The sequence below is a fragment of the Callithrix jacchus genome, chromosome 12, assembly GCF_049354715.1.
Source record: "Callithrix jacchus isolate 240 chromosome 12, calJac240_pri, whole genome shotgun sequence".
Lineage (NCBI taxonomy): Eukaryota > Metazoa > Chordata > Mammalia > Primates > Cebidae > Callithrix > Callithrix jacchus.
This window is the reverse complement of record NC_133513.1, coordinates 94133492-94158887: the sequence shown is the minus strand read 5'-3', so window position 1 is coordinate 94158887 and position 25396 is coordinate 94133492. Positions and strand designations below refer to the sequence as shown.

Sequence of the window (25396 nt, the reverse complement as noted above, 5' to 3'; positions counted from 1 at the left end):
GTGAAAGCAAGTTTATTAGGAAAATAAAGGAATAAGAGAATCGTTATTCCATTGGCAGAGCAGCCCAAGGGCTTCTGTTTTTTATGGTTATTTCTTAATTATATGCTAAACAAGGAGTGGATTATTCATGAGTCTTCCCAGAAAGGGGCGGGCAATTCCTGGAACTGAATTCCTCCCCTTTTTAGACCACACAGGCTAACTTCCAGACATTGCCATGGCATTTGTAAACTGTCATGGTGGTGGGAGTTTCTTTTAGCATGCTAATGTATTATAATTAGCATGTAATGAGCCGTGAGGACGACCAGCGGTCACTCAGGATGATTCAGGAAATTGTGTTTTACTCAAGTTGAAGGAGAACATTAGTGTTAGAGAGTGATGGGGAGCCAGGTGTGGTAGCTCACACTTGCAATCACAGCACTTTGTGAGGCAGAGGTGGGAGGATGGTTTGATCCCAAGAGTTGGCGACCAGACTGGGTAACATGTCTAGTGAGACTTCTTCCTATAAAAAATAAAAAATTAGCTTGTCATGATGGCGCACACCTGTAGTCCCAGCTACCTGGGAGGCTGAGGTGGGAAGATCATTTGAGCCCAGGAAGTCGAGGCTGCAATGAGCTGTGATGGTGCCACTGCACTCCAGCCTGGGTAACAAAGTGAGATTCTGTCTCAGAACAACAACAGAAAGTGTCCTGGCACAGTGGCTCACCTGTAATCCCAGCACTTTACGAGGATGAGGTGGGTGGATCACAAGGTCAAGAGATCAAGACCATCATGGCCAACATGGTGAAACCATAAAATACAAAAATACATAGATACTAAATACTAAAAATACAAAAATTAGCCCAGTGTGGTGACGGATGCCTGTAGTCCCAGCTACTCAGGAGGCTAAGACAGGAGAATTGCTTGAATCCGGGAGGCAGAGGTTATACTGAGTCGAGATCACGCCACTGCACTCCAGCCTGGGCAACAAGAGCGAAATTCTGTCTTAAAAAAAAAAAATCAACTGGGCGTGGTGACATGTGCCTGTAGTCCCAGCTACTTGGGAGGCTGAGGCATGAGAATCACTTGAACCCGGGAGGTGGAGGTTGCAGTGAGCTGAGATCGCACCATTGTACTCCAGCCTGGCGACAAAGTGAGACTCCATCTCAAAAAAAAAAAACAAAAAAAGTGATAGGAACTGTTTGGAAAACTCTGCCCCTGTCGTGAAAGCTCTCTTTCCCTCTCCTACAAAGAGGCTCCCTTATCGCTCACTCTACATACCGCTCTAGCCTTCCCGCCCGGCCACAGCCACCTCCCACCCGGCAACCGGCTGACCAATCACCGCCTGCCTCATCAGCACTCCCCAGCTTCCCGCCACCTGGCTTCCCGCCCAGCGGTTTAAATGGACCAACCGTTGCCCGCCACCTCGGCTCTCTCGGCTTCCCCACTCCCTCAGCCCTTCAGCCCCCTATAAAAGAACCCTGCTCCTCTGAGCGGCGCGGCCATTTTCCTCTTCTTCCCGGCTGGTCTGCCCGGAGGCTCTTTCCTCTCAATAAAGCCTGAACTTAAGACTTTCTTCTAACCTGCGGTCCGGTTTTTTCCCGAAGGAGCTCAGGCCTCCCGCAGAGGGTAGGTCGCACAGGAACTAGACTGTGCCGAATGTGTGAGGGACATACTCAGGTATGAAGAATCCTTGTTTGTGGTTTTTGGTGTTTATTTAAAATTCTGAATTATCCCTTTGTGTTAGTTCATTCATACATTGATATTAAAAAATACTTAGGCTGGTAATTTATTAAAAAAGAGGTTTAATTCGCTCATGGTTCTGGAGGCTGTGCAAGAAGCATGGCACCAGCATCTGCTCAGCTTCTGGCAAGGCCTCAGGAAGCTTCTAATCATGTGTGAAGAAGGGGAGGCTGGCTCACATGGTGAGAAAGTGAGGCAGGGACAGAGGGGGTGCCATACACTCCCTGTTTTGTTTTTTTGTTTTTTCTGAGACAGGGCTGCCACCCAGGCTGGAGTACAGTGGCACAATCAAACCTCACTACAGCCTCCACGTTCCAGATTCAAGTGATCCTCCCCGTCAGCCTCCTGAGTAGCTGGGACCACAGGCTAACACCTCCATGACTGGTAATTTTTTCATTTTTTGTTGAAACGGAATCTTGCCATGTTGCCCAGGATGTCTCAAACTCCTAGGCTCAAGTGATCCTCCTGCCTTGGCCTCCCAAAGTGCTGGGATTACAAATGTGAGCCACTGGTGGTACCTGGCCACCATACCCTTTTCAACAACCAGATCTCATGTGAACTCAGAGTGAAAACTCACTCATTATTGTGAGTATAGCACCAAGCTATTCAAGAAGGATCCTCCCCCATGACCCAAGTGGGGGACACCTCTCACCAGGCCCCACCTCCAACACTGGGGATTACATTTACCTATTTACTTTTATTTATTTATTTATTTGTTTATTTATTTATTTATTGAGACTGAGTCTGGCTCTGTCACCCAGGCTGGAGTGCAGTGGCGCTATCTCGGCTCACTCCAACCTCCGCCTCCTGGGTTCAAGCAATTCTCCTGCCTCAGCCTCCCAAGTAACTGGGACTACAGGCATGTGCCACCACGCCCAGCTAATTTTTGTATTTGTAGTAAAAATGGGGGAGTTTCACCATGTTGGCTAGACTGGTCCTAGACTCCTGAGCTCAAGTGATCTGCCTGCCTCGGCTTCCCAAAGTGCTGGGATTACAGGCATGAGCCACCATGCCTGGCCTGGGGATTATACTGAAACATGAGATTTGAAGGGGACAAACACCCAAACTCTATCACCTTTTCAATACCAGCCATGTATATATATGCCTCTGCTTTAACACAAGCCAGATATCCTTTCATTTTATCGTAGCAACATTCAATGGTAAACATCCCCTGTCTTTCCCACTTTGAGCCTTCAAGCTGCCTATGCTCTGTGAGGAAGCCCCTGTCCCACCCCAGATCTGGGGCTGCCTGTTGCCAAGTCATTGTGGAAGAATGAGAAGTTAGAGAGATTCCACAGGGGCTCTGCCAAGCACATGAGATGCTCAAGGAAGAAAACTCTGGCCTCTGGGTGACCTCAATGTCTTTTGAGTCCTAAGTGCAGAAGCTGAAGAGGTGCCTGGGACTCTCACTGACCTGCCCACCTCTGCAGCATGGCCTCCCAGTCCTGGTGAAATCTTCGGCATGATGTTCAACTTCCAGAATTCTGCCCTCAGTGTCAGGTGTGCAGGGTTCCAGGATTGTCCAGACCTGGCGAAATCTTGGTATTTGTCCTTCCTGAAAGGGTAAGTTATACTTAACATGACAGATAGAAGTCGGCCCTTGGAACATTCCATAGGATTCTTTGTGACCCTCCACAGAATGCCATGATGGGTCAGATACTATGTCACTGGCCAATTCTCTCTCAGGAATGGTGGTGGGAAGCCGGTGAAGAGAGGGACAGTCAGCTGGCATCACGGTGAGTTCTAGGAGATACATTGTGGAAGAATGTTCTCGGCCTCTGGGAAGAACTGGCCTGTCTGTGCATACTCCAGAAGTATTGGACATCCTCTTGAGGCATACACTTCCAACAGAGAGAGGGGCAACAGGTACCCCAAAGCTACTGGCAGCTGCTTTAGTCAGCTCTGTTCAGTGGCCGGAAATGGGATCCTACCCAAAGTAGCTTGATATAACAGCTGCAGAGGATTCCTTGTTTTAGAAAAAGATTTTTATTTTCAAGTTTTGTGGGTGCATAGTAGGTGTATATATTTACGGGGTACATGAGGTATTTTGATACAGGCATACAATGGGTAATAATTACATTAGGGTAAATGGGATATCCATCACCTCAAACATTTATCCTTTCTTTGTCTTATAAATAATCCACTTATTTTTTTTAGTTATTTTTAAGTGTACCACAAATTATTGTTGACTGTGGTCACGCGGTTGTGCTATCAAATACTAGATCTTATTCATTCCATTATAACGAATATGTTTTGTACCCATTAATCAACACCTCCCACCACCACTACTCTTCTCATTGTTCTACTGTTCCTTTCCATTAGTTCAGTTGTTTTAATTTTTAGTTCCCACAAATAAGTGAGACTATGAGAAGTTTTTTTTTTTTTTTTGAGACAGAGTCTTGCTCTGTTGCCTAAGCTGGAGTGGAATGGTGCGATCTCGGCTCACTGTAACCTCTGTCTCCCAGGTTCAAGTGATTTTCCTGCCTCTGCCTCCCAAGTAGCTGGGACTATACAGGCACACACCACCAAGCCTGGCTCATTTTTTGTATTTTTAATAGAGATGGGGTTTCACCCTGTTGGCCAGGCTGGTCTCGAACTTCTGGCCTCAAATGATCTGCTGCCTTGGCCTCCTGAAGTGCTGGGATTACAGGCATGAGCCACCAAGCCTGGCCAGAAGTTTGTGAAGTTTGTCTTTCTGTGCCTGGCTTATTTCACCTAACATAATGATCACGAGTTCCATCCATGTCATCCTGTTCCAGATGACAGGATCTTTTATTTATTTATTTTTTTTTTTTTGAGATGGAGTGTTGCTCCATCACCAGGCTGGATTGCAGTGGCGTGATCTCAGCTCACTGCAACTTCCACCTCCCAGGTTCAAGTGATTCTCCTGCCTCAGCCTCCCAAGTAGCTGGGATTACAGGCACATGCCACCCTGCATGGCTAATTTTTTTTTTTGAGACGGAGTTTCGCTCTTGTTACCCAGACTGGAGTGCAATGGCACGATCTCGGCTCATCGCAACCTCCGCCTTCTGGGTTCAAGCAATTCTCCTGCCTCAGCCTCCTGAGTTGCTGGGACTATAGGCACGCACCACCATGCCCAGCTAATTTTTGCATTTTTAGTAGAGACGGGGTTTCACCTTGTCAACCAGGATGGTCTCGATCTCTTGACCTCGTGATCCACCCGCCTTGGCCTCCCAAAGTGCTGGGATTATAGGCGTGAGCCATCGCACCCAGCTAATTTTTGTATTTTTAATAGAGACAGGGTTTCACCATACTGACCAGGTGACCAGTGGTTGTACTGATTTACATACTGCCATCCTTGTAATGACTACCCTTTTAAAGCCGGGCAGGGTGGCTCACATCTGAACTTCTGAGCTCAGGTGATCTGGCCGCTTTGGCCTCCCAAAGTAGTGGGATTACAGGCGTGAGCCACCACCCCCAGCCAGTACCACATTTTCCTTTATCCATTTGTCTGTTGTTGGACACTCAGGTTGTTTCCAGATCCCGGCTATTGTGAATAGTGCTGCAATAAGCATGGCAGTGCAGGGATCTCTTTGACAAGCTGATTTCCTTTCTTTTGGGTATATACCCAGCAGGGGGATGGCTGGATCGTATGGTAGCTCTATTTTTAGTGCTACCAAATTGTTCTCCATAGTGGTTGTACTGATTTACATTCTGACCAGCAGCATACAAGGGTTCCCTTTTCTCTACATCCTCATCAGCATGTTATTGCCTGTCTTTTGGATAAAAGCCACTTTAACTGGGGTGAGATGATATCTTGTAGTTTTAATTTGTGTTTCTCTGATGCTCAGTGACTGAGTACCTTTTCATATGCCTGTTTGCCATTTGTATGTCTTCCTTTAGGATTCCTCTTTGACCCTTCCCTGAGGTGGGCTGTAGCAGACAGTGGGACCCCACTTCACCAGACATGGCTGGCTGGAGCAAGTAGGTACTGACCCAGACTGGGCCTGCCAGAGCCTTTCTCCTGAGCATTCGGGCAAGGGCCAGAGAGAGAGCAGGACATCTCTGTGGCCACTTGACTTTGTATAGTCTGGGGCTATTGACAGCAATACTTAGCCTCATGCACATGGAGAACTGAAGGAAATTGGTCTCAAATAAGATGCTTGAGACCACAGGCCCATTTAGAAAAGGGCTGCCTGGCCTTTATATCATCCTGAGGCCCGGGTGTGCCACCTGTCCCAGGGTTCCAGGAGACACCTGCCATCCTTGTAATGACTACCCTTTTAAAGCCGGGCAGGGTGGCTCACATCTGTAATCCCACCACTTTGAGAGGCTGAGGCAGGCGGATTGCCTTAGGTCAGGAGTACAAGATCAGCCTAGACAACATGGTGAAATCCTGTCTCTACTAAAAATACAAAAACTAACCAGGTGTGGTGGGAGGTACCTGTAATCCCAGCTACTCAGGAAGGTGAGGCAAGTGAATCTCTTGAACCTGCAGAGGTTGCAGTGAGCTGAGATCGTGCCCCGGCACCCCAGCCTGGGTAACAAGAGCAATATTCTGTCTTAAAAAACAAAAAAAAAGACTACCCTTTTTTGTAAGTTAGCCTGGGTAGGTTTCTGTCAGTTATACCTCCAGAAAAGCCTAAGCCAGGGTATATTGTATGGGTTCAGAAGATGATACAGAAAGAAGGGCAGGAAGCAGGAATTGGGAAAATTCTCTCTCTCTCGATTTGCTCATATGGTTCTCTTCTCTCCTATCTATCTCAACAGGCTTTCTTCTTTTTTCCATCAGTGAGCCCCCAACCAAATTGTCCTAGTCCTGAGTCTAGACAGCCTTCAGTTCCAGCCATCAGATTGTAATCTCTACCTCTCAGTTTAAATATGAGGGGGAGGCTGGGTGTGGTGGCTCACATATGGTGAGGAGTTCGAGGGCAGCCTGGCCAACATGGCGAAATCCCATCTCTACTAAAAATACAAAAAGTAGCAATGTGCGGTGCTGGGCACCTGTAATCCCAGCTACTTGGGAGGCTGAGGTAGGAAAATCACTTGAATCCAGGAGGTGGAGTTGCAGTGAGCCAAGATCGCACCACTGTACTCCAGCCTGGGTAACAGAGCAAGACTCTGTCTAAAAAAAAATAATAAAAATAAATATGAAGGGAAGAGGGAGGGAGAGAGGTTGTTTCTGCTGGACCCAGTCCAGCCTATGTCTTGGTTTGCTTCGGGTCAAGTATTCACACCGACTGTGACTGGAGGAAGAGGAGGCTCACATGGCACATTAATCAGTGCCCTCCCCCTGCCTTTAAAGAAGAGACAGAGCTGGGTGTGGTGGCTCATGCCTGTAGTCCCAGCACTTTGGGATGCTGAGGTGGGTGGATCATGAGGTCAGAAGATCAAGACCATCCTGGCCATGGTGAAACCCTGTCTCTACTAAAATACAAAAAATTAGCCGGGCGTGGTGGCGCACACCTGTAGTCCCAGCTACTCAGGAGGCCGAGGCAGGAGAATTTCTTGAATCCAGGAGATGGAGGTTGCAGTGAGCTAAGATCATGCCACTGCACTCCATCCTGGCGAAAGAACAAGACTCCATCTAAAATAAATAAATAAATAAGAGACAGAAGTTTAACTCAAAGTAGCCCAAGGGGAATGGCAGAAATGGCTTAGCTCCTATCAGTGATACAAACAGACCAGGGAGGGCTTCTGGAACAACTGGGTCCAGAAACACCAACAATATCACTGCAGCGCGGCTCCTTTCTCTGTGCTGGCCTCACTTCCTCATGTTGGACCTTCATGTGGGACATGGGAAGACTGACAACCTAGAATTCTGTCACCTCAACTGTTAACTTCAGGGTCAAGAAAGACCCTCCATCTCCTATGGGCTGTATGTTAAATCCCAGTTAAGGAGCTGATTCACTGGTGTGTGTCAAGCGCCCTTCCCTGGGCTGATCTTCCCTGGGCCAGGGGTGCAGGGATACAGTGACCAGCAGCCCCTCCATGCCCATGTTGTGGTTGGGGAACTTTCTCAAAGAACAGAGCTGGTCGGGCAGGTCCTGGCCTCTGTGCTTGGTCTGTAGTGTGACACCCCTGTCAAGGACTATGGCTGTGGCAGAGAAACTAGCAGGGAAGCCAGGGAGGGAAGGTGGCGGTTAATGGCTCTGGATACTCCTCTTCTGTGGTCCTGATCAGCTCTTACTCCCAGGCCTGGCTTTGCAGACTCAAATCATTCTTCTGACAGGCCCTTGGCTTCCTTTATGTTCTTGTTGTCCCTGGAAGTTTATTGTCCTGCTAGGACTCATTCTGCCTGGCCTCAGCCAATGGGTTCTGGAGCCTGCTTCCACTCTGGGGGAGGATTCCCGAAGCAGGTCTCTGAGCCAGAGCTGGCCATTCCCCCGGCCATTCCCCAGGTGGCACTGCCCACTTGGACTGGAGGCCTTGGCTTCCAGGGGAGCCAGCAGAGGTCAGTGTACAGAGTTGGAATGGGGTGCACCTGGTATGGCATTCCCAGACCAGGCATTTGGCCTGGAGGATCCCAAACGGAGTTGGCTTCTGTCCCATGGAGAAAGGGTCTTAAGAGTAACCCTTCTCAATGATGAGCTCCTTTCTGTGTTGACTTCTGTCATCCCCAAGTCTTAAGCAAAGTTTTGTCAATTGCTAAGAAAAATAGAAGGACGTTAGAGGTCAGAGGCCTGCAGGCAAAGCCTGCCTTCAAAACCGAGACATGGGGAGACGCCGGGATTACTTCACAACTCCAGCTGTCTCTCAAACAAGTCTGTTCAGACATCTTCAAATAAGCATCTAGCACTTCTCTCTGCCAGAATGTTGACACTCGGGCTGGCTTTCCCAGGGCTGAGTGATGCCTTCACGGCACTGGGAAGAACACCCTCCTGGGCTTGGAGGCGCAGCCATCGCCAAGAGGCAGGAGAATGAAACAGGCATTCCTCCTTCTCAATCAGTACCTCTTCTGTCCACAGAATCCCTCAGCATAAACCCCCTGATACGTTGGACAAATCTGTCTGGACTCTTCAACGATCTCATTCTTGGGAGTAAGGAAAGAGGAAGGGCGGTTTTCCCTTCCCCCACCATCCCTTCCTGTTCCCCACCTCTCAGCTCTGGCCAGGAGACTCCAAGAGTGGTTACAAGGGAGGCTGAAGCTTGGAGATCTCAGTAGAGGCTGAGGATGGGAAAGAACCTTGATCCCTGTCTCAGAGGGCAGCCTGGGATGTACTGCCTTTGGGACCGATGGTCCTGCAGAGGCGGTAACTGGCCTCAGCTAAGGTCTGGTGAGTGCCAGGATGGATGCACCACTTGTGTGAATTCAGAAACTCCCTTTTAACAACCTTCTTATTTTGAAAAAAATGTAACCCACTGAAAAGCTAAAAGAATAGTATAAAAAACTCTCAAATACCTTTTCACTGATGAGGAATATTTTACTACATTTTATTCTCTCTTCTTTATAAAAACTCGTGCATGTTCACGCATAGATGTAATTATTTTAGTTTTTTTGTGGTGTGTGATCCATCATTTGATTGTAAGTTTCAGACATCATAACCCTTTATCTGTAATATCTGTAAATACTTTTTTTGCATAGATTTGTGGGGTTTTGCCTGTTTGTTTTTTAAGACAGGGTCTTGCTCTGTCACTCAGACTGGAATGCAGTGGTGCAATCATGGCTCACTGCAGCCTTGACTTCCTGGGCTCAAGCGATCCTCCTCTCCTTAGCCTGCCATGTAGCTGAGACCACAGGCACATGCTACCACACCTAGCTAATTTTTTATTTTTTATTATTTTTTTTGAGACGGAGTTTTGCTGTTGCTACCCAGACTGGAGTACAATGGCACAATCTTGGCTCACTGCAACCTCCGCCTCCTGGGTTCAAGCAATTCTCCTGCCTCAGCCTCCCGAGTAGCTGGGACTACAGGCACTCATCACCATGCCTAGCTAATTTTTGTATTTTTTTAGTAGAGATGGGGTTTCACCTTGTTGACCAGGATGGTCTTGATCTCTTGACCTTATGATCCACCCACCTCGGCCTCCCAAAGTGCTGGGATTATAGGCGTGAGCCACTGCTCCTGGTCTAATTTTTTATTTTGAAGATACAGGGTCTTACTTTGTTGCCCAGGCTAGTGTCCAACTCCTGAGCCTTAACTTCCTGGGCTCAGGAGATCCTCCCACCTCAACTTCCCTAAATGTTGGGATTACAGGCATGAGCCACCATGCCTGGCTGGCATATATCTCTTATTTATTTAATTAATTGATTGATTAATTAATTAATTTATTTATCTTTTTAAATAAAGACAGGGTTTCACCATGTTGGTCAGGCTGGTCTTGAACTCCCGACCTCAGGTGATCCACCCACCTTGGCCTCCAAAGTGCTTGGATTACAGGCGTGAGCCACCACACCCGGCCCACATATCTCTTAAGAATAAATATATTCTCTTATATATCCTCAGGACAATTACCAAGTCAAGGACATATCACTGATACAACACACTATTCATCTATTACATGGTCCATATTCAAATTTTACCCTTTGTCCCAATACTGTCTTTTAAAGAATTTTCTTTTGAGCAGATACAGGGTCTGGTCCTGGATTCTGTGTTGCAGGCAGTTGTCATATCTTTCATTTTCTTTCTTTCTTCTTTTTTTTTTTTGAGGTGGAGTCTCGCTCTGTCACCAGGCTGGAGTGCAGTGGCATGATCTCGGCTCGCTGAAACCTCTGACTCCCTGATTCAAGCTATTCTCCTGCCTCAGCCCCCTGAGAAGCTGGGATTACAGGCACCTGCCATTGCACCCAGCACATTTTCTTTAACCTGGTAAAGTTCTCGATCTTTGTTGCCTTTCATTATATTGATATTTCTGAAGAGTTTGGCTGTCTGGCAGTTTTCTCATGATTAGATTCTGTTTACGCATTTTTGACAGGGATGCCGCATGAGAATGCCGCCGTGTCCTTCTCGGAGCATCAGGGAGGAAGCACAGGATGTCAGTTTGCCCCATGATTGGTGATGCTACCTTTGATCATTTGGTTACCATGGTTCCTGCCAGATCTATCCATTGTAAAGGTTACTGTTTTCCCCCTTTGAAATTAGTCAGTACTCTGCAGAAAAATACTTTGAGACTATCCCTTTCTCCAGCAAATTTTTGCCCAATAGTTTTGCAAAATGGAGTTGACTCAACATCTAGAATTAGCTGCTGTTTATTATCTCATTTTCCACCTTAAGTCGCTGAGACTCAGAAAGGTCAAGAACTTGCCCAAGACCACAAAGCAGTGAGATTCAGACCCAGGCCTGTCTGACTCCAGAGCCTTCTGCCACATTGACTCTCCAGCTATAGGGCCTAGGATGTGATGAGCTGTTCACCTACCAACATCTCCCCCACTGCACACTCCACCCACTTGCTCCCCTCCCTAAATGTGAGGCTGAGGCTCTGGTCACAGTGGATGGAGAGAAATGGGCTGCAGAGTCAGCTTTGCAACTCCCCATTCTTCAGCCTTCCCGCTAGGGCCTGGATGAATCTTCCAAAAACTGATATGCAGAGCAGAGGTCTCACCAAGAAGTCACCTCGATTATCTTGCCCCCTCCGCCAACACACACACAGCTGGGCGGCTCTCTCTTCTCCTGACCTTGGAGAAGGAGTATAGGGAGAACGTGTGCTTGTTATGGGTTCAGCTTTGTCAAGCAAGTAAGATGTGTATATGATTGGAGCAGAGTCAGAAGGCAGAGCTACAGGGCATCTGCACTTGGAAGAGATCCTGAGGATGCAGTTTGCACAGGTGTGTGCGTGTGTATGTGAGAGAGAGAGAGTGTGTGTGTGTGTACAGTTGAGAAATCTAGAGGGGAAAAAGAGGAGGGGGGGGCATATATAGTGCCTAAAAGTATGGACTTTTGGCTGGGCGCAGTGGCCCATGCCTGTAATTCCAGCACTTCAGGAGGCTGAGGCAGGTGGATCACGAGGTTAGGAGCTCAAGACCAGCCTGGCTGGTGAAGCCCCGTCTCTACTAAAAATTAAAAAAATTAGCCATGCGTGGTGGCACGTGCCTGTAATCCCAGCTACTCAGGAGGCTGAGGCAGGAGAATTGCCTGAACCCAGGAGGCGGAGGTTGCGGTGAGCCGAGATCGCGCCATTGCACTCCAGCCTGGGTAACGAGCAAAACTCTGTCTAAAAAAAAAAAAGGTACAGACTTTTGCAGGGCGAGATGGCTCATGCCTGTAATCTCAACACTTTGGGAGGCCAAGATGGGCAGATCACGAGGTCAAGAGATACACCATCCTGGCCAAGATGGTGAAATCCCCTCTCTACAAAAATACAAAAACTAGCTGGGTGTGGTGGAGGGTGCCTGTAGTCCCAGCTACTTGGGAGGCTGAGGCAGGAGAATGGCTTGAACCCAGGAGGCAGAGGTTGCCATGAGCTGAGATAGCACAACTGCACTCCTGCCTGGTGATAGAGCAAGACTCCGTCTCAAAAAAAAAAGGTGCAGACTTTTGCCAGGTGCAGTGGCTTACACCTGTAATCCCAGGGCTTTGGGAGGCTGATGTGAGCCGATCACCTGAGGTCAGGAGTTTGAGACCAGCCTGGCCAACATGGTGAAACCCTGTCTCTACTAAAAATAAAAAATTAGCCGAGCGTGGTTGCACACTACTGTACTCCCAGCTAGTCGGCCAGCTAAGACAGGAGAATATCTTGAACCCAGGAGGTGGAGGTTGCAGTCAGCAGAGATTGTGCCACTGCATGCCAGCCTGGGTGACAGAGCAAGACTCTGTCTCAAAAAAAAAAAAAAAAAAAAGACTGGGCATGGTAGCTCATGCCTGTAATCAAGCACTTTGGGAGGTTGAGGCCAATATTGTGAAATCCTGTCTCTACTAAAAATACAAAAATTAGCCAGTTGTGGTGTCAAATTCCTGTATCCCAGCTACTCAGAGGGCTGAGGCAGGAGAATTGCTTGAACCCGGGAGGCGGAGGTTGTGGTGAGCCAAGATGGTGCCACTGCACTCCAGCCTGGTGACAGAGAGAGACTCTGTTTCAAAGAAAAAAGAAAAAAAGTACGGAATCTTGGCCAGGCGAGGTGGCTCACACCTGTAATCCCAGCACCTTTGGGAGGTCAAGGAAGGCAGATCCCTTGAGCCCAGGTCAAGACCTTCCTGGGTAACATAGTGAGACCACATGTCTGAATGATAAAAATAAATACAAATATTTTTTAAAAAGCACTGACCCAGGCTGGAAGCAGGGGCTCATGCCTTGTAATCCCAGCACTTTGGGAAGCCAAGGTGGGAGAATTGCTTGAGCCCAGGAGTTTGGAGCAGCCTGGGCAACATTTTGAGACCTCGTTTCTACAAAAATAATTTAAAACATAGCCGGGCATGGTGGTGCATGCTTATAGTTCCAGGTACTTGGGGTAGGGGGCCGAGGTGAGAAGACTGCTTGAGCCCAGGAGGTCAAGGCTTCAGTGAGCCATGATTGGACCACTGCATCCAGCCTGGGCAACAGAGCAAGACCCTGTCTCAAGAAAAGAAAAGAAAAAAGGAAAGGGAAAGGAAGGGGAAGGGAAGGAGAGAGGAGGGGAGGAGAGGAGAGGAGAGGGGAGGAGGGGACGGGAGGGGAGGAAAGGAAAAGAGGGAGAGGGGAGGAAGAGGAGAGGGAGAGGGCAGGGAAGGGAAGGGGAGAGAACTGATTCTGAAGTCAGACTGCTGGAATCTGTTTTGTGGGTTTTTGTTGTTTTTTTGAGATGGATTCTTGCTCTGTCACCCAGGCTGGAGTGCAGTGGCATGATCTCAGCTCACTGCAACCTCTGCCTTCTGGGTTCAAGCAATTCTCCTGTTTCAGCCTCCTGAGTAGCTGGGACCACAGGTACCTGCCACCACGGCCGGCTAATTTTTGTATTTTTAGTAGAGACAGGGTTTTGCCATATTTGTCAGGCTGGTCTTGAACTCCTGGTCAGATCTACCCATCTCAGCCTCCCAAAGTGCTGGTATTACAGGCATGAACCACCGTGCCCAGTCTGACTGCTGGAATTTGAACGTTGGGCCCACCACTAACCTGCGTAACCATAGACAGGCAAGTTATTTCACCTCTCTAGGCCTTGCTTTTGTCACCTGTAAAATGGACATAATAGCACCTACGTCATCAGGTTGTTGTGAGGAGTAAATGAATCTGTGTCAAGTGCTTTGCTCAGGTGAGTTACCGCTTAGACAATGTTGGGGGTGTGCTGAAGAGGAAGATGAGGTAGGTGATGATGGGGGGTGGAGGAGCCCCGGAAGGCCTCGGCTCCAGGACAATCCCAGAATTAGGAAAGAACCCAAGTTGGTTATTGCAAAGACTGAGTGAGAGAGAGGCAGGATGGATGACAGGAATATCCGGGAAGGGAGGGCCGGATGACTCACTCATTCACCTGTTTACACTTTATCTCTCACCTGCTTCCAGGAAGGCTTTGAAGTGGTTCATAATTAAAATGAAAGCCTCAGGTGCTTCAGCCTGCTGAGTCTGGAAAGACCCTGTCCCAGCGGGAGGGTGGCTTGGGCAAGGCTGGCACAGTGTGGCAGGTCCTGGGCTCACCCAGAGGGATCGGGGAGTGCAGAGTGACTTGCAGAAGATGCCAGGGAAGAGGCTGAGGAAAGAATGCAGACTGAGCCCCCACTCTGTGACCACCTGGCCCTGGGCCTGTCATGGTGGCTCATGCTGGTAAGCCCAGCACTTTGGGAGGCCAAGGCAGGTGGATCACCTGAGGTCAGGAGTTCGAGACCAGCGTGGCCAACCTGGTCAAACCTGGTCTCTACTAAATATACAAAAATTAGCTGGGTGTGGTGGCACGTGCCTGTAATCCCAGCTATTTGGGAGGCCGAGGCAGGAGAATCACTTGAACCCAAGAGGTGGAGGTTACGGTGAGCCAAGATGGAGCCATTGCACTCCAGCCTGGGCAACAGACCAAGACTCTGTCCCAAGAAAAAGAAAAGAAAAGAAAGATTGGGCATCTGTAGATTAAACCAGGGCATGTGGGAGATGGGGCACCAAGAAGGGGCCAGGAAAAGTCTATGGACTCCAGCCAGGCCATTGACAATATTTGCTCCATTGGCTACCTTCGGGCACAGTGGATGCTGTTGAATACTGTCGGTGGCCAGGCTTGGGCGCTCCAGCTGCCAAGGCTCTGGTTTTCTCCTCCAGGAACCAACTTCTGTCCTCTGAAGGAGAGCCTTTCCTCCCCAGGTCCCCCGCCTCTGGCCTCAGGCTGATACACTTGTTGGAGGAAATCCTGCCCCTCCTCCTCCGTACCCACCTTCTACCCCCACTCCTGTTCCAACAAGAGTTGGACCCGACCTGCCCCACCCTAATGCAGTCTGGGTGTCCTGGTGGCCCATCTGCCTTTGTCTGCCAGCACAATAACGAGGAAGTCCCAGGCCCCCATCCATTGGGAGCCCTTCTTCTCAGGCCACCCCGGGGGTCCAGTGCCTTGTCTGCCCCTCCCCCACACCACTTCCTGCCTCTTACCTTGAACATCCTGCCAGCCCCAGCCTGGGCTCAGCTCAGGTTTCCAGGAGCACGTTGACAGAGTCCCCACATCATACCAAGTTTTGGCAAGTCCAGCCCCACTCTGACAGACTTTCTGTCACACTTCCTTACAGCTACTTAAACTGCACTTTAGCGTGTAATGAAATACCTTCCATTTAGGGAGGTGGAGGGGTCTCCCTCAGGCAGGATTAAACATGATGACAGTTCCTAAAAGGAGGGGCTGGGATTTAGGCTAAAAAGGTAAGGCAGCCAGACCAGAGGAAGACGATCAGGAGCTGCGGAGCCAGCCTCTGCCAGCCTGGGGGAGTGGGGCTGCCCAGGCAGGAGAGGAGGAACTCGAGTCTTCTCTGCTGGGAGGACCCCTGCCTCCATCCCTGCTCTGCAGAAGGGAAACCCCATTTGAGGTCAAGGAAGACGAGGTGGGAGGTAGCTGGACCAGAAGAGAAGGGAGGATCAGGGCTAGGAAGGCACTGGTCTGGGAGCCAAAGCCTGGAGGCGTCAGGCTGGGGGAGGAGGGGGAAAGGGGAGGGCTGGAGGTGCCTGGACAGATAACCATTGGGCCACAGGCTGGAAAAAGGCATTGAGATGCATCTGTGTGGGTTCAAAGTTCCCTGTTATAAGGAGGAATCATGGGCTGCAAGGAACAAAAACAGACTTGCTTAACCAAAAGCGGTGTGCTTTCTGGAAAGAAACAGGGTCTTGTCACAGACTTGAAGTTGCAGAGTTAGTAGTGGACCTTTACCAGGTGTGGTGGCTCATGCCTGTAATCACAGCACTCTGGGAAGCTGAGGCAGGCAGATCATGAGGTCAGGAGATGAAGACCATCCTGGCCAACATGGTGAAACTCCATCTACTAAAATATTAAAAAAATTAACTGGGTGTGGTGGTCTGTGCCTATAGTCCCAGCTACTCAGGAGGTTGAGGCAGCGGAATGGTTTGAACCCAGGAGGCAGAGGTTACAGTGAGCCGAAATTGCACTAATGCACTCTAACCTGGTAACAGAGCAAGACTCCATCTCAAAAAAAAAAAAAAGAGAAGTGGACCTTCTAAGGGCCTAGATCCAGGAGCGTGACCGTGATAAGCTGGAGTTACTCTCCTCAACTCTCTTTCAAGCTTTCCCAGTTGTCTGCCATTCTCCTATCTACCCTACTCCTCCATACTCCTGACTGGCTTCATTTGCTTCTGTCTGCATTATATAGTAGATATTTGTCATTTTGAAGTGACTCAGCATCTATATCCCTTCTAACCAGTACCAAGTTTCCCATGGAAGATGATTTTTAACTATACCCAGGATTCTGTTTTTATTCAGGTATAGTGAGGCTAACAGATCAGGAGAAGACTGCTATTGAAAAGATAATTTGTTAGGCACAGTTCCCAAGAGGAGGGTCAGTCACACTGTGCCATGCAGGGCCCTGTGGGGAAGCACACAGGTCAGTCTGGAGGCAGGAGGCAGGGCAAAGAACAGGCCAGAGTCTTCCTGGTGATTTCCACAGGAAAGCCACGGCAAGTCAATGTTGCAAGGTTCTTTGAACTGACTGCACCATGGACTATACCATAATCAAGCCATGGTGACGCCTGTCACCCACATGTACACCTCCAGATGGCCTCCTGGAGCCAGAAAGTCTGAGATAACAAGAAAACTGCAAAAGGAGAAGAATAGCTAGCTCCTGCAGTGCCTGATTAACCGACCTTGTGACATTCCACCGTTGTTTTGCCTCAACTAATAAGTCAACCTTGTGACCCTGGACCCTATGGCCTGATGAACCAAACTTGTGACATTCTACCATTGTTCCTGCTTCAACTGATAAGTCAATCTTGTGACATTGGACCCTGTGCACCCCCCTGCCCCCATGGCTTGCAAAAATCTGCCCTAAACTGTAAGTTTCCATGACCTACCCCAAACCTATAAAACCAGCTCCTATCTCACCATCCTCTGCTGACTCTCTTTTTGGACTCAGCCCACTTGCACCCGGGTAAATAGCCTTGTTGCTCATACAAAGCCTATTTAGGTGGTCTCTTCATTCAGAGTGCACTTAACAAGGGTGAGCACATTTAGATTCAGCACTGGCTAGTTTGAATAATTCTGGTGGGTTCCGGGCTACAGGGGATGTCTTTAGTTGCATTATGGGAAAGGGGTCCCCATCTAGAGTCCAGGAGAGGGTTCTTGGATCTTGAGCAAGAAAGAATTCAGGGCAAGTGCATAGAATAAAGTGAAAACAAGTTTATTAACAAAGTAACCTTGGAGAAGATCCAAGATGGCCCTTTAGGAGCAGCTCAGGATTGCAGCTCCCAGTGAAAGCTCAGAGGGTGAGTGGATGTCACATTTCCAGATGGATCTTTATTGCCCACAGACTGGGAGATTCCCAGGCGGAGGAGCCCCACGGGTCACCAGCGCGGCTGTTTTGGCCAGCACGGCTGTTTCAGCCAGTGTGGCTGTTTTGCCAGCGCCCCAGTGCAGTGGCTCTCCATACAAAATACACTGGTCTGGTTGCCCTTTTAAGCAGGCAATTGGAGCTCTGAGAAGGCAGATTTGCCCATTCATCTGATTAAATGGGTCTGAAACAGAGAGCCAGGCCAGGAGATTCCCGGGCAGCGCCAATTCTTCAGCTGGCGCAGTGGATTGCCGCCCAGGAAATCACACAGATCCCGGTACCCTTTCAGCAGGCGACTGGAACACTGGGGAGAGTCAACTGTTCAACTTAAAAAAAAGAGGTTCTGAGGCAGGGAGCCAGGTGATCAGGCTCGGTGGGTCCCACCCCCACAAAAACAAACAAACAAAAAACAGCAATTGGAATTGCTCAGGGTTGAGAGTTTCACGGCAAGCATAGCTGAACCCAGGACCATGCAGCTTGGTAGGGGAGGGGCGTTCGCCATTATCGAGGCACTCCACCCCTACAGAGGTAGTCTGCCATTGCTGAGGCAGCCCGCTGTTGCCAAGGCAACCCGCCATAACAGAGAGAGTCCGCCATTACAGAGGTGGGCCACCATTGCCAAGACAGTTCTAACCACACCCATATAAGCAGGACTGCAGGGAAGTTCACATGGCAGCAGGGCAGAGCCCACAGCAGCTCAACAAAGCCTCTGCAGGCAGACAGTGACTAGGCTGCCTCCTTGCTGGGCAGGGCAACCCTGAAAAAGAAAAAAAAAGGCAGCAGCACAACAGATACTCATAAATAAAGCCCTAACTCCCCGGGACAGAGCACCTGGGGAAAAAAAGGGGGTTTATGAGTTCTGCTGCAGCAGATTTAAACGTACCTGCCTAGCAGCTCTGAATGAACAACGGAGCTCACAGCTCAGCACTTGAGCTCCTATAAAGAACAGACTGTTTCCTCAAGCAGCTCCCTGACCCCGTATATCCAAAGAGTCACCTCACAAAGGACTGATCAGACTGACATTTGGCGGGCATCATTCTGGGACAAAGATAGCAGAAGAAGAAACTGGTAGCAACCCTTACTGTTCTGCAGCTGCTGCAGGTGATCCCAAGGCAAGCAGGGCCTGGAGTGGACCTCAGCAGTCTTACAGCAGAGGGGCCAGACTGTCAGAAGGAAAACTAAGAAATGGAAATAACTTCATCATCAACAATCTGGACATCCACTCAGAGACCCAATCTGAAAATCAGCAACTACACAAATGACAGGTGGATAAATCCACAAAGATGGGAAGAAACCAGCACAAAAAGGAGGAAAATGCCTGAAACCAGAACACCTCTCCTCCTGCAAGGGATCACAACTCCTCATCAGCAAGGGAACAAAGCTGGATAGAGAATGAGTGTGATGAAATGACAGAATCAGACTTCAGAGGGTGGGTAATGAGAAACTTCCGTGAGCTAAAAGAACACACTCTAACTCAATGCAAAGAAACTAAGAACCTTGAAAAAAGATTTGAGGAAATGATAACAAGAATGGACAACTTAGAGAGGAATATGAGTGAATTGATGGAGCTGAAAAACACAACATGAGAACTTCGCGAAGCATGCACAAGTTTCAACAGCCAAATTGACCAAGCAGAAGAAAGGATATCAGAGGTAACAGATCAACTCAATGAAATAAAATGAGAAGGCAAGATTAGAGAAAAAAGCGCAAAAAGGAATGAACAAAGTCTCCAAGAAATGTGGGACTATGTGAAGAGACCTAATCTATGTTTGATAGGTGTACCTGAATGTGACAAAGAGAATGAATCCAAGCTGGAAAATACTCTTCAGGATATTATCCAGGAAAACTTCCGCAACCTAGCAAGGCAGGCCAATATTCAACTCCAGGAAATACAGAGAACACCACAAAGATATTCCTCAAGAAGAGCAACCCCGAGGCACATAATTATCAGATTCACAAGGGTTGAAATGAAGGAGAAAATGCTAAGGGCAGCCAGAGTGAAAGGTCGGGTTACCCGCAAAGGGAAGCCCATCAGATTCACAGCAGATCTCTCAGCACTGTCAATATTAGACAGATTAACCAGACAGAAAATTAACAAGGATATCCAGGACTTGAACTCAGACCTGGAACAAGCAAACCTGATAGACATTTACAGAACTCTCCACCCCAAATCCACAGAATATCCATTCTTCTCAGCACCACATCACACCTACTCTAAAATTGACCACATAATTGGAAGTAAATCACTCCTCAGCAAATGCAAAAGAATGGAAATCATAACAGTCTCTCAGACCACAGTGCAATCAAGTTAGAACTCAGAATTCAGAAACTAACTCAGAACTGCACAGCTTCATGGAAACTGAACAACTGGCTCTTGAATGCTGACTGGATAAACAATGAAATGAAGGCAGAAATAAAGAAGTTCTTCGAAACCAATGAGAACGAAGACACAACATACCAGAATCTCTGGGACACATTTAAAGCAGTCTCTAGAGGAAAATATATAGCAATAAGTGCTCACATGAGAAGAGTGGAGAGATACAAAATTGACAGCCTATCATCAAAATTGAAAGAGCTAGAGGAGCAAGATCAAAAAAACTCAAAACCTAGCAGAAGACAAGAAATAACAAAGATCAGAGCAGAACTGAAGGAGATAGAGACACGAAAAACCCTTCAAAAAATCAATAAATCCAGGAGCTGGTTTTTTGGAAAGATCAACGAAATAGACAGACCACTAGCCAGATTAATAAAAAAGAAAAGAGAGAATAACCAAATAGATGCAATAAAAAAGGATAAAGTGGAAATCACCACAGATCCCACAGAAATTCAAATCATCATCAAACAACTCTATGCATATAAACTAGTAAACTTGGAAGAAATGGATAAATTCCTGGACACCTGCATCCTCCCAAGCCTAAACCAGGAATAAGTTGAAACCATGAATAGACCAATAACAAGATCTGAAGTTGAGGCAGCAATTAAGAGCCTACCACACAAGAAAAGCCCAGGTCCAGATGGATTCACAGCCGAATTCTACCAGACACACAAAGAAGAACTGTTACCATTCCTCCTGAAACTATTCCAAGTAATCCAAAAAAAGGAAATCCTTCCCAAATCATTTTATGAGACCAACATCATCCTGATACCAAAACCAGGCAGAGACTCAACAAGAAAAGAAAACTTCAGGCCAATATCCATGATGAACATAGACGCAAAAAATCTTCAATAAAATACAGGCAAGCCGATTGCAACAGCACATCAAAAAGCTTATCCACCATGATTAAGTAGGATTCATCCCGGGGATGCAAGGCTGGTTCAACATACGCAAGTCTATAAACATAATTCACCAAATAAACAGAACCAAAAACAAAAACCACATGATTATCTCAATTGATGCAGAGCAGGCCTTTGACAAAATTCAACAGCCCCTTATACTAAAATCCTCAATAAACTCGGTATTGATGGAATGTATATCAAAATAATAAAAGCTATTTACGACAAACCAACAGCCAATATCATACTGAATGGGCAAAAACTGGAAGCATTCCCTTTGAAATCTGGCACTAGACAAGGACGCCCTCTCTCACCACTCCTATTCAATATAGTACTGGAAGTTCTAACCAGAGCAATCAGGCAAGAAAAAGAAATAAAGGGTATTCAAATAGGAAAGGAGGAAGCCAAATTGTCTCTATTTGCAGACAACATGATTGTATATCTAGAAGACCCCATTGTCTCAGCCCAAAATCTCCTGAAACTGATAAGCAACTTCAGCAAAGTCCCAGGATACAAAATCAATGTGCAAAAAGCACAAGCATTCATATATACCATTAACAGACTTAAAGAGAGCCAAATCAAGAATGAACTGCAATTCACAATTGCTACAAAGAGAATAAAATACCTAGGAATACAACTCACAAGGAACCTAAGGGACCTCTTCAAGGAGAACTACAAACCACTGCTCAAAGAAATAAGAGAGGACACAAACAGATGAAGAAACATTCCATGTTCATGGTTAGGAAGAATCAATATCGTGAAAGTGGCCATACTGCCCAAAGTAATTTACAGATTCAATGCTATCCCCATCAAGCTACCAATGACCTACTTCATGGAACTGGAAAAAACCACCTTAAACTTCATATGCAACCAAAAGAGAGCCCGCATAGCCAAGTCAATTCTAAGTAAAAAGAACACAGCAGGAGGCATCACACTACTGGACTTCAAACTATACTGCAAGGCTACAGTAATCAAAACAGCATGGTACTGGTACCAAAACAGAGATATAGACCAAAGGAACAGAACAGAGGCATCGGAGGCAACACAACATATCTACAACCATACAACCTTTGATAAACCTGACAAAAACAAGCAATGGGGAAAGGATTCCCTGTTTAACAAATGGTGTTGGGAAAACTGGCTAGCTATGGACAGAAAGCAGAAACTGGACCCCTTCCTGACGCCTTACACTAAAATTAACTCCAGATGGATTAAAGACTTAAACATAAGACCTAACACCATAAAAATCCTAGAAGAAAATCTAGGCAAAACCATTCAGGACATAGGAGTAGGCAAGGACTTCATGACCAAAACACCAAAAGCATTGGCAACAAAAGCCAAAAGAGACAAATGGGACCTAATCAAACTCCACAGCTTCTGCATGGCGAAAGAAACAGTCACTAGAGTGAATCAGCAACCAACAGAATGGGAAAAAATTTTTGCAGTTTACCCATCTGACAAAGGGCTGATATCCAGAATCTACAAAGAACTCAAACAGATTTACAAGCGAAAAACAACCAAGCCCATTCAAAAGTGGGCAAAGGATATGAACAGACACTTTACAAAAGAAGACATACATGAGGCCAATGAACGTATGAAAAAATGCTCATCATCACTGGTCATAAGAGAAATGCAAATCAAAACTACACTTAGATACCATTTCACGCCAGTTAGAATGGCGAGCATTAAAAAATCTGGAGACAACAGATGCTGGAGAGGATGTGGAGAAATAGGAACACTTTTACACTGCTGGTGGGAGTGTAAATTAGTTCAACCATTGTGGAAGACAGTGTGACTATTCTTCAAGGACCTAGAAATAGAAATTCCACTTGACCAGCAATCCCATTACTGGGTATATATCCAAAGGATTATAAATCGTTCTACTATAAGGACACATGCACATGAATGTTCATTGCAGCACTGTTTACAATAGCAAAGACCTGGAATCAACCCAAATGCCCAACGATGATAGACTGGACAGGGAAAATGTGGCACATATACACCATGGAATATTATGCAGCAATCAAAAACGATGAGTTCATGTCCCTTGTAGGGACATGGATGAACCTGGAGAACATCATTCTCAGCAAACTGATACAAGAACAGAAAATGAAATATCACATATTCTCACTCATAGGCAGGTGTTGAATAATGAGAACACATGGACACAGGGAGGGGAGCACTACACACTGGGGTCTGTTGAGGGGAATAGGGGAGGGACAGTGGGGGGTGGGGAGCTGGGGAGAGATAGCATGGCAAGAAATGCCAGATATAGCTGAAGGGGAGGAAGGCAGCAAATCATACTGCCACATGTGTACCTATGCAACTATCTTGCATGTTCTTCACATGTACCCCAAAACCTAAAATGCAATTAAAAAAATTAAAAAAAAAAAAAAGAAAGAAAGTAACCTTTACTTGGCTGGGCATAGTAGCTCATGCCTGTAATCCCAGCACTTTGGGAGGCCAAAGTGGGTGGATCACTTGAGGCCAGGAATTCAAGACCAATCTGGCTAACATAGTGAGACCCTGTCTCTACTAAAAAATACAAAATTAGCCAGGTGTGGTGGCACATGCCTGTAATCCCAGCTACTCAAGTGGCTGAGGCAGGAGAATCACATGAACCTGGGAGGTGGAGGTTGAAATGAGCTAATATTGTGCTACTGCAGTCTAGCCTGGGCAACAGAGTGAGACTCCGTCTCAAAAAAAAAAAGTAACCTTTACTTAAATGAAAGAATGGCCACCCCGTAGGCAGAACAGCAGCATGGGGTACTCACTGGCTATTTTTCTGGTTATTTCTTGATTATATGCAAAACAAGGGGTGGATTATTCATGAATTTTCCAGGAAAGGGGTGTGCAATTTCCAGAAATGAAGTTTCTTCTCCGCTTTAGACCATATAGGGTAACTTCCTAATGTTGCCCTGTCATTTGTAAACTGTCATGGTGCTGATGGGAATGTATTTTAGCATGCTAATGCATTATAATTAGCATATGATGAGCAATGAGGATGACCAGAGGTCACTTTCATGGACATTTTGGTTTTGGTGAGATGTGGCCGGCTTCTTTATCACATGCTGTTTTATCAGCAAGGTCTTTGTGATATGCAACTTGTGCTGACCTCCTATCTCATCCTGTGACTAAGAATCCTACTGGGAATGCAGCCCAGTAGGTGTCAGACTTATTTTACCCTGCCCTATTCAAAACTCCAAAAGATGGAGTTTCTCTGGTTCAAATGCCTCTGACAGTTATCTGTCAGACTTCTCCCTTTATCAATAAAGGGAGAAGAATATCGCCTGATAGATTGTAAGAGTCAGACAGAGGAGGTGGTAAACAGTATGGGCTCTGGACTGGTTCATTTGCATATGAAAGGCACAGACCCCAGTGAGGTGAGTCCCTAACTACCTCTCAGAATCAGCTAGTCTAGGAGGGGCAGTCTATCTCCAGTCAGCTGGGCCTCAGATGCCAGAGTATCAAGAACACAGAAAGGAAGACAGTATATTAATACAGGGGGACTTGACTCTCTCAAACTGGGTGTGACTTTAGCGAGATAGTAAATCCAGGCATTTTCCTCCCTCTACAGAACCAGAGGAATGGGGAGCAAAGCTGAAGCTGTGGATGCTCTTTCCATGGTGTTTTAGATTTGACCTTTTTTTTTCTTTTTTTGACAGGGTTTTGCTCTGTCACCCAGGCTGGAGTGCAGGGGTGCAATCATGGCTCACTACAGCCTTGACCTCCTGGGCTCAGGAGGTCACCTCAGCCTCCTGAATAACTGGAACTACAGGTGTGCTACTGATACAGAACAGCTGGGCTCCCACCTAAACCCCAGCCTCAAGCCTGGAACCTCTGCCTAAGTGAAAACAGCTGACCCCGCTTTTCTACCCAAATGATTGCCTTTTTGGCCTCCCACGACCCTATCCTGTGCCCATAAAAACCAGATCGACTGGCAGAAGAAAAGGGCAACACAAGTGGCTGATACAAGTTGTCGGGGATATAAGTAGCTGAGTGGCAAGTGGAGGATAAACAACTTAGCACTGGAGACTATGGACAAACGCGGCTCACTTCAGACAGTGCGGCCTCAGGGAAAGACCACCTTCTTCTTTGCCAGCTCCTCTTCCATCAGCAGCTACTTCCACTGCTCAGTAAAGCCTGCATTCATCACCTTTCAAACAGTTTGTGTGACCTGATTCTTTCTGGACACTGAGCAAGAACTTGGTTGTCAAAAAGGGCAGGTGCAGGAGGCTGTCACCCTGACCCTGCACTGAGCTGTTAACACTTAGCCATCCACGGACTGCAGGCTAAGTGAAATGAGCCATGAAGGGGATCAAGGTCAAGGGAACGAATCCCATCTTACTACCATGCCCGGCTAATTTTTGTATTTTTTGTAGAGATGGAATTTCACCATGTTACCCAGGCTCATCTCAAACTCCTGGGCTCAAGTGATCTGCTAATCTCCCTAATCAGATTCGTTCTTAAGGAAATGAAAATTTAATTTTTCAAAATGTGAAAAAGACCATCTTGTGCCCTAACCACCACACCCCCCCACCGGCAGCTCCTGCAGCACAAGTGCCCAGCACACCACT

At 47.2% G+C, this 25396-nt stretch overlaps 1 long non-coding RNA gene across 3 annotated transcripts; it reads left to right on the top strand.

Moving 5' to 3' along the window:
• The first annotated feature begins 1474 nt into the window (after positions 1–1474).
• Positions 1475–24983, top strand: LOC118146373 (uncharacterized). 3 transcript variants are annotated; one of them, XR_008475643.2, is made up of 4 exons: positions 1475–1656; positions 1975–2103; positions 10332–10490; positions 24485–24983. It is a non-coding gene; the product is annotated as an uncharacterized LOC118146373 (long non-coding RNA). The 3 variants fall into 3 exon arrangements; XR_008475644.2 differs by lacking the exons at positions 1475–1656; positions 1975–2103 and adding exons at positions 3404–3455; positions 5584–5664; XR_013525088.1 differs by lacking the exons at positions 1475–1656; positions 1975–2103 and adding an exon at positions 3404–3455.
• The last annotated feature ends 413 nt before the right edge of the window (positions 24984–25396 follow it).